Below are 18119 nucleotides of genomic sequence, written 5' to 3'. Positions count from 1 at the left end.
GGGCAGTATTGTAGTTATATTCTTGTACATAGAGGCAGTGTTATAGTAGTTAAATTCTTTTATGTAGTGGGTAGTATTATAGTACTTATATTCTTGTACATAGGGGCAGTATTATAGTAGTTATATTCTTGTACATAGGGGCAATATTATAGTAGTTCAATTCTTGTATGTAGGGAGCAGTATTATAGTAGTTATATTCTTGTACATAGGGGGCAGTATTGTAGTTATATTCTTGTACATAGGGGGCAGTATTATAGTAGTTATATTCCTGTACATAGGGGGCAGTATTGTAGTTATATTCTTGTACATAGGTGGCGGTATTATAGTAGTTATATTTTTGTAAATAGGGGCAGTATTATAGTAGTCATTTTCTTGTACATAGGAGCAGTATTATAGTAATTATATTCTTGTACATGGGGGCAGTATTATAGTAGTTAAATTCTTGTATGTAGGGGGCAATATTATAGTAGTTATATTCTTGTACATAGGGGGCAGTATTGTAGTTATATTCTTGTACATAGGGGGCAGTATTATAGTGGTTATATTCTTGTACATAGGGGCAGTATTATAGTAGTTATATCCCTGTACATAGGGGCCGTATTATAGTAGTTATAGTCTTTTACATAGGGGGCAGTATTATAGTAGTTATATTCTTGTACATAGAGGCAGTATTATAGTAGTTATATTCTTGTACATAGAAGCAGTGTTATACTAGTTATATTCTTGTACGTAGAGGCAGTATTATTGTAGTTATATTCTTGTATAATGGTAGTATTATAGTAGTTATATTCTTGTATGTAGGGAGCAGTATTATTGTAGTTATATTCTTGTACATAGGGGGCAGTATTATAGTAGTTATATTCTTTTACATAGGGGGCAGTATTATAGTAGTTATATTCTTGTACATATGGGCAGTATTATAGTAGTTATATTCTTGTACATAGGAGAAGTATTATAGTAGTTATATTCTTGTATATAGGGGCAGTATTATAGTAGTTATATTCTTGTACATAGGAGCAGTATTAGAGTAGTTATATTCTTGTATATAGGGGCAGTATTATAGTAGTTATATTCTTGTACATAGGGGGCAGTATTATAGTAGTTATATTCTTGTACATATGGGCAGTATTATAGTAGTTATATTGTTGTACATAGGGGCAGTATTATAGAACTTATATTCTTATTCATAGGAGCAGTATTATAGTAGTTATATTCTTGTATATAGTAGCAGCATTATAGTAGTTATATTCTTGTACATACGGGCAGTATTATAGTAGTTATATTCTTGTACATAGGAGCAGTATTATAGTAGTTATATTCCTGTACATAGGGGCAGTATTATAGGAGTTATATTCTTGTACATAGGAGCAGTATTATAGTAGTTATATTCTTGTACATAGGGGCAGTATTATAGTAGTTATATTCTTGTACATAGGGGGCAGTATTATAGTAGTTATATTCTTGTACATAGGGGCAGTATTATAGGAGTTATATTCTTGTACATTGGAGCAGTATTATAGTAGTTATATTCTTGTACATAGGAGCAGTATTATAGTAGTTATATTCTTGTACATAGGGGCAGTATTATAGGAGTTATATTCTTGTACATAGGAGCAGTATTATAGTAGTTATATTCTTGTACATAGGGGCAGCATTATAGTAGTTATATTCTTGTACATAGGGGGCAGTATTATAGTAGTTATATTCTTGTACATAGGGGGCAGTATTGTAGTTATATTCTTGTACATAGGTGGCGGTATTATAGTAGTTATATTTTTGTAAATAGGGACAGTATTATAGTGGTCATTTTCTTGTACATAGGGAGCAGTATTATAGTAGATATATTCTTGTACATAGGGGGCAGTATTATAGTAGTTATGTTCTTGTACATAGGGAGCAGTATTATAGTAGATATATTCTTGTACATAGGGGGCAGTGTTATAGTAGTTATATTTTTGGGCATAGAGGGCAGTAATATAGTAGTTATATTCTTGTGCATAGGTGGCAGTATTATAGTAGTCATTTTCTTGTGCATAGGAGCAGTATTATAGTAGTTATATTCTTGTACATAGGGGCAGTATTATAGTAGTTATATTCTTGTACATAGCAGCAGCATTATAGTAGTTATATTCTTGTACATAGGAGCAGTAGTATAGTAGTTATATTCTTGTACATATGGAGCAGTATTATAGTATTTATATTCTTGTACATAGGGAGCAGTATTATAGTAGTTATATTCTTGTACATAGGGGGCAGTATTGTATTTATATTCTTGTACATAGAGGCAGTATTATAGTAGTTAAATTCTTTTATGTAGTGGGCAGTATTATAGTACTTATATTCTTGTACATAGGGGCAGTATTATAGTAGTTATATTCTTGTACGTAGAGGCAGTATTATTGTACTTATATTCTTGTACATAGGGAGCAGTATTATAGTATTTATATTCTTGTACATAGGAGCAGTATTATAGTAGTTATATTCTTGTACATAAGAGCAGTATTATAGTAGTTATATTCCTGTATATAGGGGGCAGTATTATAGTAGTTATATTCTTGTACATAGGGGGCAGTATTATAGTAGTTATATTCTTGTACATAGGGGACAGTATTATAGTAGTTATATTCTTATACATAGGTGCAGTATTATAGTAGTTATAATCTTGTACATGGAGCATTATTATAGTAGTTATATTCCTGTATATAGGGGGCAGTATTATAGTAGTTATATTCTTGTATGTAGGGAGCAGTATTATAGTAGTTATATTCTTGTACATAGGGGGCAGTATTATAGTAGTTATATTCTTGTACATAGGGGACAGTATTATAGTAGTTATATTCTTATACATAGGTGCAGTATTATAGTAGTTATATTCTTGTACATAGGGGGCAGTATTGTAGTTATATTCTTGTACATAGCTGGCGGTATTATAGTAGTTATATTTTTGTAAATAGGGACCGTATTATAGTAGTCATTTTCTTGTACATAGGAAGCAGTATTATAGTAGATATATTCTTGTACATAGGGGGCAGTATTATAGTAGTTATGTTCTTGTACATAGGGAGCAGTATTATAGTAGATATATTCTTGTACATAGGGGGCAGTGTTATAGTAGTTATATTTTTGGGCATAGAGTGCAGTAATATAGTAGTTATATTCTTGTGCATAGGTGGCAGTATTATAGTAGTCATTTTCTTGTGCATAGGAGCAGTATTATAGTAGTTATATTCTTGTACATAGGTGCAGTATTATAGTAGTTATATTCTTGTACATAGCAGCAGCATTATAGTAGTTATATTCTTGTACATAGGAGCAGTATTATAGTAGTTATATTCTTGTACATATGGAGCAGTATTATAGTATTTATATTCTTGTACATAGGGAGCAGTATTATAGTAGTCATATTCTTGTACATAGGGGGCAGTATTGTAGTTATATTCTTGTACATAGGAGCAGTATTATAGTAGTTATATTCTTGTACATATGGAGCAGTATTATAGTATTTATATTCTTGTACATAGGGGCAGTATTATAGTAGTTATATTCTTGTACGTAGAGGCAGTATTATTGTAGTTATATTCTTGTACATAAGAGCAGTATTATAAGAGTTATATTCCTGTATATAGGGGGCAGTATTATAGTAGTTATATTCTTGTACATATGGGGCAGTATTATAGTAGTTATATTCTTGTACATAGGGGACAGTATTATAGTAGTTATATTCTTATACATAGGTGCAGTATTATAGTAGTTATAATCTTGTATATGGAGCAGTATTATAGTAGTTATATTCCTGTATATAGGGGGCAGTATTATAGTAGTTATATTCTTGTATGTAGGGAGCAGTATTATAGTAGTTATATTCTTGTACATAGGGGGCAGAATTATAGTAGTTATATTCTTGTACATAGGGGACAGTATTATAGTAGTTATATTCTTATACATAGGTGCAGTATTATAGTAGTTATATTCTTGTACATGGAGCAGTATTATATTGGTTATATTCTTGTACATATGGGCAGTATTATAGTAGTTGTAATCTTGCACATAGGGGCAGTATTATAGTAGATATATTCTTGTATATAGGAGCAGTATTATAGTAGTTATATTCTTGTACATAGGGAGCAGTATTATAGTAGTTATATTCTTGTACATAGGAGCAGTATTATAGTATTTATATTCTTGTGCATACGGGCAGTATTATAGTAGTTATATTCTTGTACATAGGAGCAGTATTATAGTAGTTATATTCTTGTATATAGGGGCAGTATTATAGTACTTATATTCTTGTACATAGGGGGCAGTATTATAGCAGTTATATTCTTGTACATAGGGGGCAGTATTGTAGTTGTATTCTTGTACATAGAGGCAGTATTATAGTAGTTAAATTCTTTTATGTAGTGGGCAGTATTATAGTACTTATATTCTTGTACATAGGGGCAGTATTATAGTAGTTATATTCTTGTACATAGGGGCAATATTATAGTAGTTCAATTCTTGTATGTAGGGAGCAGTATTATAGTAGTTATATTCTTGTACATAGGGGGCAGTATTGTAGTTATATTCTTGTACATAGGGGGCAGTATTATAGTAGTTATATTCCTGTACATAGGGGGCAGTATTGTAGTTATATTCTTGTACATAGGTGGCGGTATTATAGTAGTTATATTTTTGTAAATAAGGGCAGTATTATAGTAGTCATTTTCTTGTACATAGGAGCAGTATTATAGTAATTATATTCTTGTACATGGGGGCAGTATTATAGTAGTTAAATTCTTGTATGTAGGGGGCAATATTATAGTAGTTATATTCTTGTACATAGGGGGCAGTATTGTAGTTATATTCTTGTACATAGGGGGCAGTATTATAGTGGTTATATTCTTGTACATAGGGGCAGTATTATAGTAGTTATATCCCTGTACATAGGGGCCGTATTGTAGTAGTTATAGTCTTTTACATATGGGGCAGTATTATAGTAGTTATATTCTTGTACATAGAGGCAGTATTATAGTAGTTATATTCTTGTACATAGAAGCAGTATTATAGTAGTTATATTCTTGTACGTAGAGGCAGTATTATTGTAGTTATATTCTTGTATAATGGTAGTATTATAGTAGTTATATTCTTGTATGTAGGGAGCAGTATTATAGTAGTTATATTCTTGTACATAGGGGGCAGTATTATAGTAGTTATATTCTTTTACATAGGGGCAGTATTATAGTAGTTATATTCTTGTACATATGGGCAGTATTATAGTAGTTATATTCTTGTACATAGGAGCAGTATTATAGTAGTTATATTCTTGTATATAGGGGCAGTATTATAGTAGTTATATTCTTGTACATAGGAGCAGTATTAGAGTAGTTATATTCTTGTATATAGGGGCAGTATTATAGTAGTTATATTCTTGTACATAGGGGGCAGTATTATAGTAGTTATATTCTTGTACATATGGGCAGTATTATAGTAGTTATATTGTTGTACATAGGGGCAGTATTATAGTACTTATATTCTTGTTCATAGGAGCAGTATTATAGTAGTTATATTCTTGTATATAGGAGCAGCATTATAGTAGTTATATTCTTGTACATACGGGCAGTATTATAGTAGTTATATTCTTGTACATAGGAGCAGTATTATAGTAGTTATATTCTTGTACATAGGGGCAGTATTATAGTAGTTATATTCTTGTACATAGGGGGCAGTATTATAGTAGTTATATTCTTGTACATAGGGGCAGTATTATAGGAGTTATATTCTTGTACATTGGAGCAGTATTATTTTAGTTATATTCTTGTACATAGGAGCAGTATTATAGTAGTTATATTCTTGTACATAGGGGCAGTATTATAGGAGTTATATTCTTGTACATAGGAGCAGTATTATAGTAGTTATATTCTTGTACATAGGGGCAGCATTATAGTAGTTATATTCTTGTACATAGGGGGCAGTATTATAGTAGTTATATTCTTGTACATAGGGGGCAGTATTGTAGTTATATTCTTGTACATAGGTGGCGGTATTATAGTAGTTATATTTTTGTAAATAGGGACAGTATTATAGTAGTCATTTTCTTGTACATAGGGAGCAGTATTATAGTAGATATATTCTTGTACATAGGGGGCAGTATTATAGTAGTTATATTCTTGTACATAGGGGCAGTATTATAGTAGTTATATTCTTGTACATAGCAGCAGCATTATAGTAGTTATATTCTTGTACATAGGAGCAGTATTATAGTAGTTATATTCTTGTACATATGGAGCAGTATTATAGTATTTATATTCTTGTACATAGGGAGCAGTATTATAGTAGTTATATTCTTGTACATAGGGGGCAGTTTTGTAGTTATATTCTTGTACATAGAGGCAGTATTATAGTAGTTAAATTCTTGTATGTAATGGGCAGTATTATAGTACTTATATTCTTGTACATAGGGGCAGTATTATAGTAGTTATATTCTTGTACGTAGAGGCAGTATTATTGTAGTTATATTCTTGTACATAGGGAGCAGTATTATAGTAGTTATATTCTTGTACATAAGAGCAGTATTATAGTAGTTATATTCCTGTATATAGGGGGCAGTATTATAGTAGTTATATTCTTGTACATAGGGGGCAGTATTATAGTAGTTATATTCTTGTACATAGGGGACAGTATTATAGTAGTTATATTCTTATACATAGGTGCAGTATTATAGTAGTTATAATCTTGTACATGGAGCAGTATTATAGTAGTTATATTCCTGTATATAGGGGGCAGTATTATAGTAGTTATATTCTTGTATGTAGGGAGCAGTATTATAGTAGTTATATTCTTGTACATAGGGGGCAGTATTATAGTAGTTATATTCTTGTACATAGGGGACAGTATTATAGTAGTTATATTCTTATACATAGGTGCAGTATTATAGTAGTTATATTCTTGTACATAGGGGGCAGTATTGTAGTTATATTCTTGTACATAGGTGGCGGTATTATAGTAGTTATATTTTTGTAAATAGGGACAGTATTATAGTAGTCATTTTCTTGTACATAGGGAGCAGTATTATAGTAGATATATTCTTGTACATAGGGGGCAGTATTATAGTAGTTATGTTCTTGTACATAGGGAGCAGTATTATAGTAGATATATTCTTGTACATAGGGGGCAGTGTTATAGTAGTTATATTTTTGGGCATAGAGTGCAGTAATATACTAGTTATATTCTTGTGCATAGGTGGCAGTATTATAGTAGTCATTTTCTTGTGCATAGTTGCAGTATTATAGTAGTTATATTCTTGTACATAGGGGCAGTATTATAGTAGTTATATTCTTGTACATAGCAGCAGCATTATAGTAGTTATATTCTTGTACATAGGAGCAGTATTATAGTAGTCATATTCTTGTACATATGGAGCAGTATTATAGTATTTATATTCTTGTACATAGGGAGCAGTATTATAGTAGTTATATTCTTGTACATAGGGGGCAGTATTGTAGTTATATTCTTGTACATAGAGGCAGTATTATAGTAGTTAAATTCTTGTATGTAGTGGGCAGTATTATAGTACTTATATTCTTGTACATAGGGGCAGTATTATAGTAGTTATATTCTTGTACGTAGAGGCAGTATTATTGTAGTTGTATTCTTGTACATAAGAGCAGTATTATAGTAGTTATATTCCTGTATATAGGGGGCAGTATTATAGTAGTTATATTCTTGTACATAGGGGGCAGTATTATAGTAGTTATATTCTTGTACATAGGGGACAGTATTATAGTAGTTATATTCTTATACATAGGTGCAGTATTATAGTAGTTATAATCTTGTATATGGAGCAGTATTATAGTAGTTATATTCCTGTATATAGGGGGCAGTATTATAGTAGTTATATTCTTGTATGTAGGGAGCAGTATTATAGTAGTTATATTCTTGTACATAGGGGCAGTATTATAGTAGTTATATTCTTGTACATAGGGGACAGTATTATAGTAGTTATATTCTTATACATAGGTGCAGTATTATAGTAGTTATATTCTTGTACATGGAGCAGTATTATAGTAGTTATATTCTTGTACATATGGGCAGTATCATAGTAGTTATAATCTTGCACATAGGGGCAGTATTATAGTAGATATATTCTTGTATATAGGAGCAGTATTATAGTAGTTATATTCTTGTACATAGGGAGCAGTATTATAGTAGTTATATTCTTGTACATAGGAGCAGCATTATAGTATTTATATTCTTGTGCATACGGGCAGTATTATAGTAGTTATATTCTTGTACATAGGAGCAGTATTATAGTAGTTATATTCTTGTATATAGGGGCAGTATTATAGTACTTATATTCTTGTACATAGGGGGCAGTATTATAGCAGTTATATTCTTGTACATAGGGGGCAGTATTATAGCAGTTATATTCTTGTACATAGGGGGCAGTATTATAGTATTTATATTCTTGTACATAGGGGCAGAATTATAGTAGTTATATTCTTGTACACAGGACCAGTATTATAGTAGTTATATTCTTGTATATGGGGCAGTATTATAGTAGTTATATTCTTGTACATAGGAGCAGTATTATATTAGTTATATTCTTGTACATAGGAGCAGTATTATAGTAGTTATATTCTTGTATATAGGGGCAGTATTATAGTACTTATATTCTTGTACATAGGGGCAGTATTATAGCAGTTATACTCTTGTACATAGGGGGCAGTATTATAGCAGTTATATTCTTGTACATAGGGGGCAGTATAATATTGGTTATATTCTTGTACATAGGGGGGCTGTATAATATTGGTTATATTCTTGTACATAGGGGGCAGTATTATAGTAGCTATATTCTTGTACATAGGGGCAGTATTATAGTAGTTATATTCTTGTACATAGGGGGCAGTATTATAGTAGTTATATTCTTGTACATAGGGGGCAGTATTATAGTATTTATATTCTTGTACATAGGGGCAGTATTATAGTAGTTATATTCTTGTACACAGGAGCAGTATTATAGTAGTTATATTCTTGTATATGGGGCAGTATTATAGTAGTTATTTTCTTGTACATAGGAGCAGTATTATAGTAGTTATATTCTTGTACATAGGAGCAGTATTATAGTAGTTATATTCTTGTATATAGGGGAAGTATTATAGTACTTATATTCTTGTACATAGGGGGCAGTATTATAGCAGTTATATTCTTGTACATAGGGGGCAGTATTATAGCAGTTATATTCTTGTACATAGGGGGCAGCATAATATTGGTTATATTCTTGTACATAGGGGGTAGTATTATAGCAGTTATATTCTTGTACATAGGGGGCAGTATTATAGTAGTTATATTCTTGTACATAGGGGGCAGTATTATAGTAGTTATATTCTTGTACATAGGGGGCAGTATTATAGTAGTTATATTCTTGTACATAGGGGGCAGTATTATAGTAGTTATATTCTTGTACATAGGGGGCAGTATTATAGTAGTTATATTCTTGTACATAGGGGGCAGTATTATAGTAGTTATATTCTTGTACATTGGAGCAGTATTATAGTAGTTTTATTCTTGTACATAGGGGGCAGTATTATTGTAGTTATATTCTTGTACATAGGGGGCAGTATTATAGTAGTTATGTTCTTGTACATAGGGGGCAGTGTTATAGTAGTTATATTCTTGTACATAGGGAGCAGTATTATAGTAGTTATATTCTTGTACATAGGAGCAGTATTGTAGTAGTTATATTCTTGTACATAGGGGGGGCAGTATAATATTGCTTGTATTCTTGTACAATGTATGGATGTATTCTTGCAGGGTCTTCTGTGTTTTTGTTACTTTGTTGCACGTCAGTGATAGTTGTCACTCTGTGTATTTTTCTGCCTGTTTTCTCCTTTTCGTCAGGTAGTTTTCCTAGGTGAACATTGTCTTCATCTTGGTCCTTGGCCTCCATGATGAGCAGTGCGGAGATCTCGGAGGATTGCTGGGAGATGTCAGTTCATTGAGTATGTAAATTGCTTTTGCTATGTGATGTGAAGTGTTAGCAGTTCATATTTACTCCTGAGCCCCTGTTTATTATTCAGCCGGATATGAGTGTAAATCTGAATCTGGCACGGTCGCTGTTACCGTGAAGTATTCACTCTGACTCTGAAATTAAAATTAGGAGCGGTGCGAGCGCTGCTATAAGGTCAAAGGAAGCTGAAAATCTGGAATTATGGAGAATGATTTGGATTCGTGCATCAATCGACTCTTTCATGAAAATGTAGATTTATCCAAAAATAAACTTCTTTTGTGTCTCCCGGTTTTGGGTAAAAGTAGCGACTAAGTAGCAGAGGGACCTTTTATCAGGCAAGTGCCTGCCATAGAGTGGGGCCGCAGCTATGAAGTGGGGGTCTCCAGTACAGGGCTCAGGAATTGGTGGCTTGGAAAGTGGGGTCTGTTCTGAGTTTGAATCCGATGAATATCATATTTTACCGATACGTCTGATCACATTGGATATATTAATATCCTCCGAGATTCCTCTGATCACATTGGGTACAGTAGCATCCTCCTGGATACTTCTGAACACATTGCATACATTAGGATCCTCCTGTATACGTCTGATCACATTGATACATTAGAATCCTCGGGGATTCCTCTGATTACATTGATACATTAAGATCATGTGGGATACGTTTGATCACATTGTATACATTAGGATGATGTGGGATTCCTCTGATCACATTGGATACATTAGGATCATGCGGGATACATTTTATCACATTGGATACATTAGGACCATGTGGGATACGTTTGATCACATTGGATACATTAGGATGATGTGGGATTCCTCTGATCACATTGGATACATTAGGACCATGCGGGATACGTTTGATCACATTGGATACATTAGGATAATGTGTGATTCCTCTGATCACATTGGATACATTAGGATCATGCGGGATACGTTTGATCACATTGGACACATTAGGACCATGCGGGATACGTTTGATCACATTGGATACATTAGGACCATGCGGGATACGTTTGATCACATTGTATACATTAGGATCATGTGGGATTCCTCTGATCACATTGGATACATTAGGATCATGTGGGATACGTTTGATCACATTGGATACATTAGGGTCATGTGGGATACGTTTGATCACATTGGATACATTAGGATCATGTGGGATTCCTCTGATCACATTGGATACATTAGGATCATGTGGGATTCCTCTGATCACATTGGATACATTAGGACCATGCGGGATACGTTTGATCACATTGGATACATTAGGACCATGTGGGATTCCTCTGATCACATTGGATACATTAGGATCATGTGGGATTCCTCTGATCACATTGGATACATTAGGATCATGCGGGATACATTTGATCACATTGGATACATTAGGATCATGCAGGATACGTTTGATCACATTGGATACATTAGGACATGTGGGATACGTTTGATCACATTGGATACATTAGGATCATGCGGGATACGTTTGATCACATTGGATACATTAGGATCATGTGGGATACGTTTGATCACATTGGATACATTAGGATCATGCGGGATACGTTTGATCACATTGGATACATTAGGATCATGTGGGATTCCTCTGATCACATTGGATACATTAGGATCATGTGGGATTCCTCTGATCACATTGGATACATTAGGATCATGCGGGATACATTTGATCACATTGGATACATTAGGATCATGCGGGATACGTTTGATCACATTGGATACATTAGGACCATGTGGGATACGTTTGATCACATTGGATACATTAGGATCATGCGGGATACGTTTGATCACATTGGATACATTAGGACCATGCGGGATACGTTTGATCACATTGGATACATTAGGATCATGCGGGATACGTTTGATCACATTGGATACATTAGGATCATGTGGGATACGTTTGATCACATTGGATACATTAGGATCATGCGGGATACGTTTGATCACATTGGATACATTAGGATCATGTGGGATTCCTCTGATCACATTGGATACATTAGGATCATGTGGGATTCCTCTGATCACATTGGACACATTAGGATCATGCGGGATACGTTTGAACACATTGTATACATTAGGATCATGCGGGATACGTTTGATCACATTGGATATATTAGAACCATGTGGGATACGTTTGATCACATTGGATACATTAGGATCATGTGGGATACGTTTGATCACATTGGATACATGAGGATCATGTGGGATTCCTCTGATCACATTGGATACATTAGGACCATGCGGGATACGTTTGATCACATTGGATACATTAGGATCATGCTGAATACGTTTGATCACATTGGATACATTAGGATCATGTGGGATACGTTTGATCACATTGGATACATTAGGATCATGTGGGATACGTTTGATCACATTGGATACATTAGGATCATGTGGGATACGTTTGATCACATTGGATACATTAGGATCATGCGGGATACGTTTGACCACATTGGATACATTAGGATCATGTGGGATACGTTTGATCACATTGGATACATTAGGATCATGCGGGATACGTTTGATCACATTGGATACATTAGGATCATGTGGGATACGTTTGATCACATTGGATACATTAGGATCATGTGGGATACGTTTGATCACATTGGATACATTAGGATCATGCGGGATACGTTTGATCACATTGGATACATTAGGATCATGCGGGATATGTTTGATCACATTGGATACATTAGGATCATGTGGGATACGTTTGATCACATTGGATACATTAGGATCATGCGGGATATGTTTGATCACATTGGATACATTAGGATCATGTGGGATGCATTTTATCACATTGGATACATTAGGACCATGCGGGATACGTTTGATCACATTGGATACATTAGGATCATGCTGAATACGTTTGATCACATTGGATACATTAGGATCATGTGGGATACGTTTGATCACATTGGATACATTAGGATCATGTGGGATACGTTTGATCACATTGGATACATTAGGATCATGTGGGATACGTTTGATCACATTGGATACATTAGGATCATGCGGGATACGTTTGACCACATTGGATACATTAGGATCATGTGGGATACGTTTGATCACATTGGATACATTAGGATCATGCGGGATACGTTTGATCACATTGGATACATTAGGATCATGTGGGATACGTTTGATCACATTGGATACATTAGGATCATGTGGGATACGTTTGATCACATTGGATACATTAGGATCATGCGGGATACGTTTGATCACATTGGATACATTAGGATCATGCGGGATATGTTTGATCACATTGGATACATTAGGATCATGTGGGATACGTTTGATCACATTGGATACATTAGGATCATGCGGGATATGTTTGATCACATTGGATACATTAGGATCATGTGGGATGCATTTTATCACATTGGATACATTAGGACCATGCGGGATACGTTTGATCACATTGGATACATTAGGATCATACGGGATACGTTTGATCACATTGGACACATTAGGATCATGCGTGATACGTTTGATCACATTGTATACATTAGGATCATGCGGGATACGTTTTATCACATTGGACACATTAGGATCATGTGGGATATGTTTGATCACATTGGATACATTAGGATCATGCAGGATACGTTTGATCACATTGTATACATTAGGATCATGCGTGATACGTTTTATCACATTGGATACATTAGGATCATGCAGGATACGTTTGATCACATTGGATACATTAGGATCATGTGTGATACGTTTGATCACATTGGATACATTAGGATCATGCGGGATACGTTTGATCACATTGGATACATTAGGATCATGTGGGATACGTTTGATCACATTGGATACATTAGGATCATGCGGGATACGTTTGATCACATTGGATACATTAGGATCATGCGGGATACGTTTGATCACATTGGATACATTAGGATCATGCGGGATACGTTTGATCACATTGGATACATTAGGATCATGCGGGATACGTTTGATCACATTGGATACATTAGGATCATGTGGGATACGTTTGATCACATTGGATACATTAAGATCATGCGGAATACGTTTGATCACATTGGATACATTAGGATCATGTGGGATACGTTTGATCACATTGGATACATTAGGACCATGCGGGATACGTTTGATCACATTGGATACATTAGGATCATGCGGGATACGTTTGATCACATCGGATACATTAGGATCATGTGGGATACGTTTGATCACATTGGATACATTAGGATCATGTGGGATACGTTTGATCACATTGGATACATTAGGACCATGCGGGATACGTTTGATCACATTGGATACATTAGGATCATGCGGGATACGTTTGATCACATCGGATACATTAGGATCATGCGGGATACGTTTGATCACATCGGATACATTAGGATCATGCGGGATACGTTTGATCACATTGGATACATTAGGATCATGCGGGATACGTTTGATCACATTGGATACATTAGGATCATGTGGGATACGTTTGATCACATTGGATACATTAGGATCATGCGGGATACGTTTGATCACATTGGATACATTAGGATCATGCGGGATACGTTTGATCGCATTGGACACATTAGGATCATGCGTGATACGTTTGATCACATTGTATACATTAGGATCATGCGGGATACGTTTGATCACATTGGATACATTAGGATCATGTGGGATTCCTCTGATCACATTGGATACATTAGGATCATGCGTGATACGTTTTATCACATTGGATACATTAGGATCATGCGGGATACGTTTTATCACATTGGATACATTAGGATCATGCAGGATACGTTTGATCACATTGGATACATTTAGATCATGTGTGATACGTTTGATCACATTGGATACATTAGGAACATGCGGGATACGTTTGATCACATTGGATACATTAGGATCATGCGGGATACGTTTGATCACATTGGATACATTAGGATCATGCGGGATACGTTTGATCACATTGGATACATTAGGATCGTGCGGGATACGTTTGATCACATTGGATACATTAGGATCATGTGGGATACGTTTGATCACATTGGATACATTAGGATCATGTGGGATACGTTTGATCACATTGGATACATTAGGATCATGCGGGATACGTTTGATCACATTGGACACATTAGGATCATGCGTGATACGTTTGATCACATTGTATACATTAGGATCATGCGTGATACGTTTTATCACATTGGATACATTAGGATCATGCGGGATACGTTTTATCACATTGGATACATTAGGATCATGCAGGATACGTTTGATCACATTGGATACATTAGGATCATGTGTGATACGTTTGATCACATTGGATACATTAGGATCATGCGGGATACGTTTGATCACATTGGATACATTAGGATCATGCGGGATACGTTTGATCACATTGGATACATTAGGATCATGCGGGATACGTTTGATCACATTGGATACATTAGGATCATGTGGGATACGTTTGATCACATTGGATACATTAAGATCATGCGGAATACGTTTGATCACATTGGATACATTAGGATCATGTGGGATACGTTTGATCACATTGGATACATTAGGACCATGCGGGATACGTTTGATCACATTGGATACATTAGGATCATGCGGGATACGTTTGATCACATCGGATACATTAGGATCATGCGGGATACGTTTGATCACATTGGATACATTAGGATCATGTGGGATACGTTTGATCACATTGGATACATTAGGACCATGCGGGATACGTTTGATCACATTGGATACATTAGGATCATGCGGGATACGTTTGATCACATTGGACACATTAGGATCATGAGGGATACGTTTGATCACATTGGATACATTAGGATCATGTGGGATACGTTTGATCACATTGGACACATTAGGATCATGCGGGATACGTTTGATCACATTGGATACATTAGGATCATGCGGGATACGTTTGATCACATTGGATACATTAGGATCATGTGGGATGCATTTTATCACATTGGATACATTAGGATCATGCAGGATACGTTTGTTCACATTGGATACATTAGGATCATGCGGGATACGTTTGATCACATTGGATACATTAGGATCATGTGGGATACGTTTGATCACATTGGATACATTAGGATCATGCGGGATACGTTTGATCACATTGGATACATTAGGATCATGCGGGATACGTTTGATCACATTGGATACATTAGGGTCATGCAGGATACGTTTGTTCACATTGGATACATTAGGATCATGCGGGATACGTTTGATCACATTGGATACATTAGGGTCATGTGGGATACGTTTGACCACATTGGATACATTAGGATCATGTGAGATATGTTTGATCACATTGGATACATTAGGATCATGCGGGATACGTTTGATCACATTGGATACATTAGGATCATGTGGGATGCATTTTATCACATTGGATACATTAGGATCATGCAGGATACGTTTGTTCACATTGGATACATTAGGATCATGCGGGATACGTTTGATCTCATTGGATACATTAGGATCATGTGGGATACGTTTGATCACATTGGATACATTAGGATCATGCGGGATAAGTTTGATCACATTGGATACATTAGGATCATGCAGGATACGTTTGTTCACATTGGATACATTAGGATCATGCGGGATACGTTTGATCTCATTGGATACATTAGGATCATGTGGGATACGTTTGATCACATTGGATACATTAGGATCATGCGGGATAAGTTTGATCACATTGGATACATTAGGATCATGCGGGATAAGTTTGATCACATTGGATACATTAGGATCATGCGGGATACGTTTGATCACATTGGATACATTAGGATCATGCGGGATACGTTTGATCACATTGGATACATTAGGATCATGCGGGATACGTTTGATCACATTGGATACATTAGGATCATGTGGGATACGTTTGATCACATTGGATACATTAGGACCATGCGGGATACGTTTGATCACATTGGATACATTAGGATCATGCGGGATACGTTTGATCACATTGGATACATTAGGATCATGCGGGATACGTTTGATCACATTGGATACATTAGGATCATGCGGGATACGTTTGATCACATTGGATACATTAGGATCGTGCGGGATACGTTTGATCACATTGGATACATTAGGATCATGCGGGATACGTTTGATCACATTGGACACATTAGGATCATGCGGGATACGTTTGTTCACATTGGATACATTAGGATCATGCGGGATACGTTTGATCACATTGGATACATTAGGATCATGTGGGATACGTTTGATCACATTGGATACATTAGGATCATGCGGGATACGTTTGATCACATTGGATACATTAGGATCATGCGGGATACGTTTGATCGCATTGGACACATTAGTATCATGCGTGATACGTTTGATCACATTGTATACATTAGGATCATGCGGGATACGTTTTATCACATTGTATACATTAGGATCATGCGTGATACGTTTTATCACATTGGATACATTAGGATCATGCGGGATACGTTTTATCACATTGGATACATTAGGATCATGCAGGATACGTTTGATCACATTGGATACATTAGGATCATGTGTGATACGTTTGATCACATTGGATACATTAGGATCATGCGGGATACGTTTGATCACATTGGATACATTAGGATCATGCGGGATACGTTTGATCACATTGGATACATTAGGATCATGTGGGATACGTTTGATCACATTGGATACATTAAGATCATGCGGAATACGTTTGATCACATTGGATACATTAGGATCATGTGGGATACGTTTGATCACATTGGATACATTAGGACCATGCGGGATACGTTTGATCACATTGGATACATTAGGATCATGCGGGATACGTTTGATCACATCGGATACATTAGGATCATGCGGGATACGTTTGATCACATTGGATACATTAGGATCATGTGGGATACGTTTGATCACATTGGATACATTAGGACCATGCGGGATACGTTTGATCACATTGGATACATTAGGATCATGCGGGATACGTTTGATCACATTGGACACATTAGGATCATGCGGGATACGTTTGATCACATTGGATACATTAGGATCATGTGGGATACGTTTGATCACATTGGACACATTAGGATCATGCGGGATACGTTTGATCACATTGGATACATTAGGA

General features: G+C 35.3%; 1 long non-coding RNA gene across 1 annotated transcript in view; it reads left to right on the top strand.

The window, feature by feature from the left end:
- The window catches only part of LOC141152804 (uncharacterized), a 120076-nt gene that overhangs the window by 50690 nt on the left and 51267 nt on the right, over window positions 1–18119 (top strand). The window contains exon 2 of the long non-coding RNA XR_012247148.1: window positions 9877–9977. This is a non-coding gene — a long non-coding RNA (uncharacterized lncRNA). The remainder of the gene's footprint in view (window positions 1–9876; window positions 9978–18119) is intronic.

Source organism: Phyllobates terribilis, unplaced genomic scaffold, assembly GCF_046119375.1.
Source record: "Phyllobates terribilis strain yellow unplaced genomic scaffold, ASM4611937v1 Scaffold_7__3_contigs__length_470593459, whole genome shotgun sequence".
Taxonomy (NCBI): Eukaryota; Metazoa; Chordata; class Amphibia; order Anura; family Dendrobatidae; genus Phyllobates; species Phyllobates terribilis.
The sequence above is the reverse complement of the archived record's forward strand: the minus strand, read 5'-3'. Positions and strand labels throughout refer to the sequence as shown.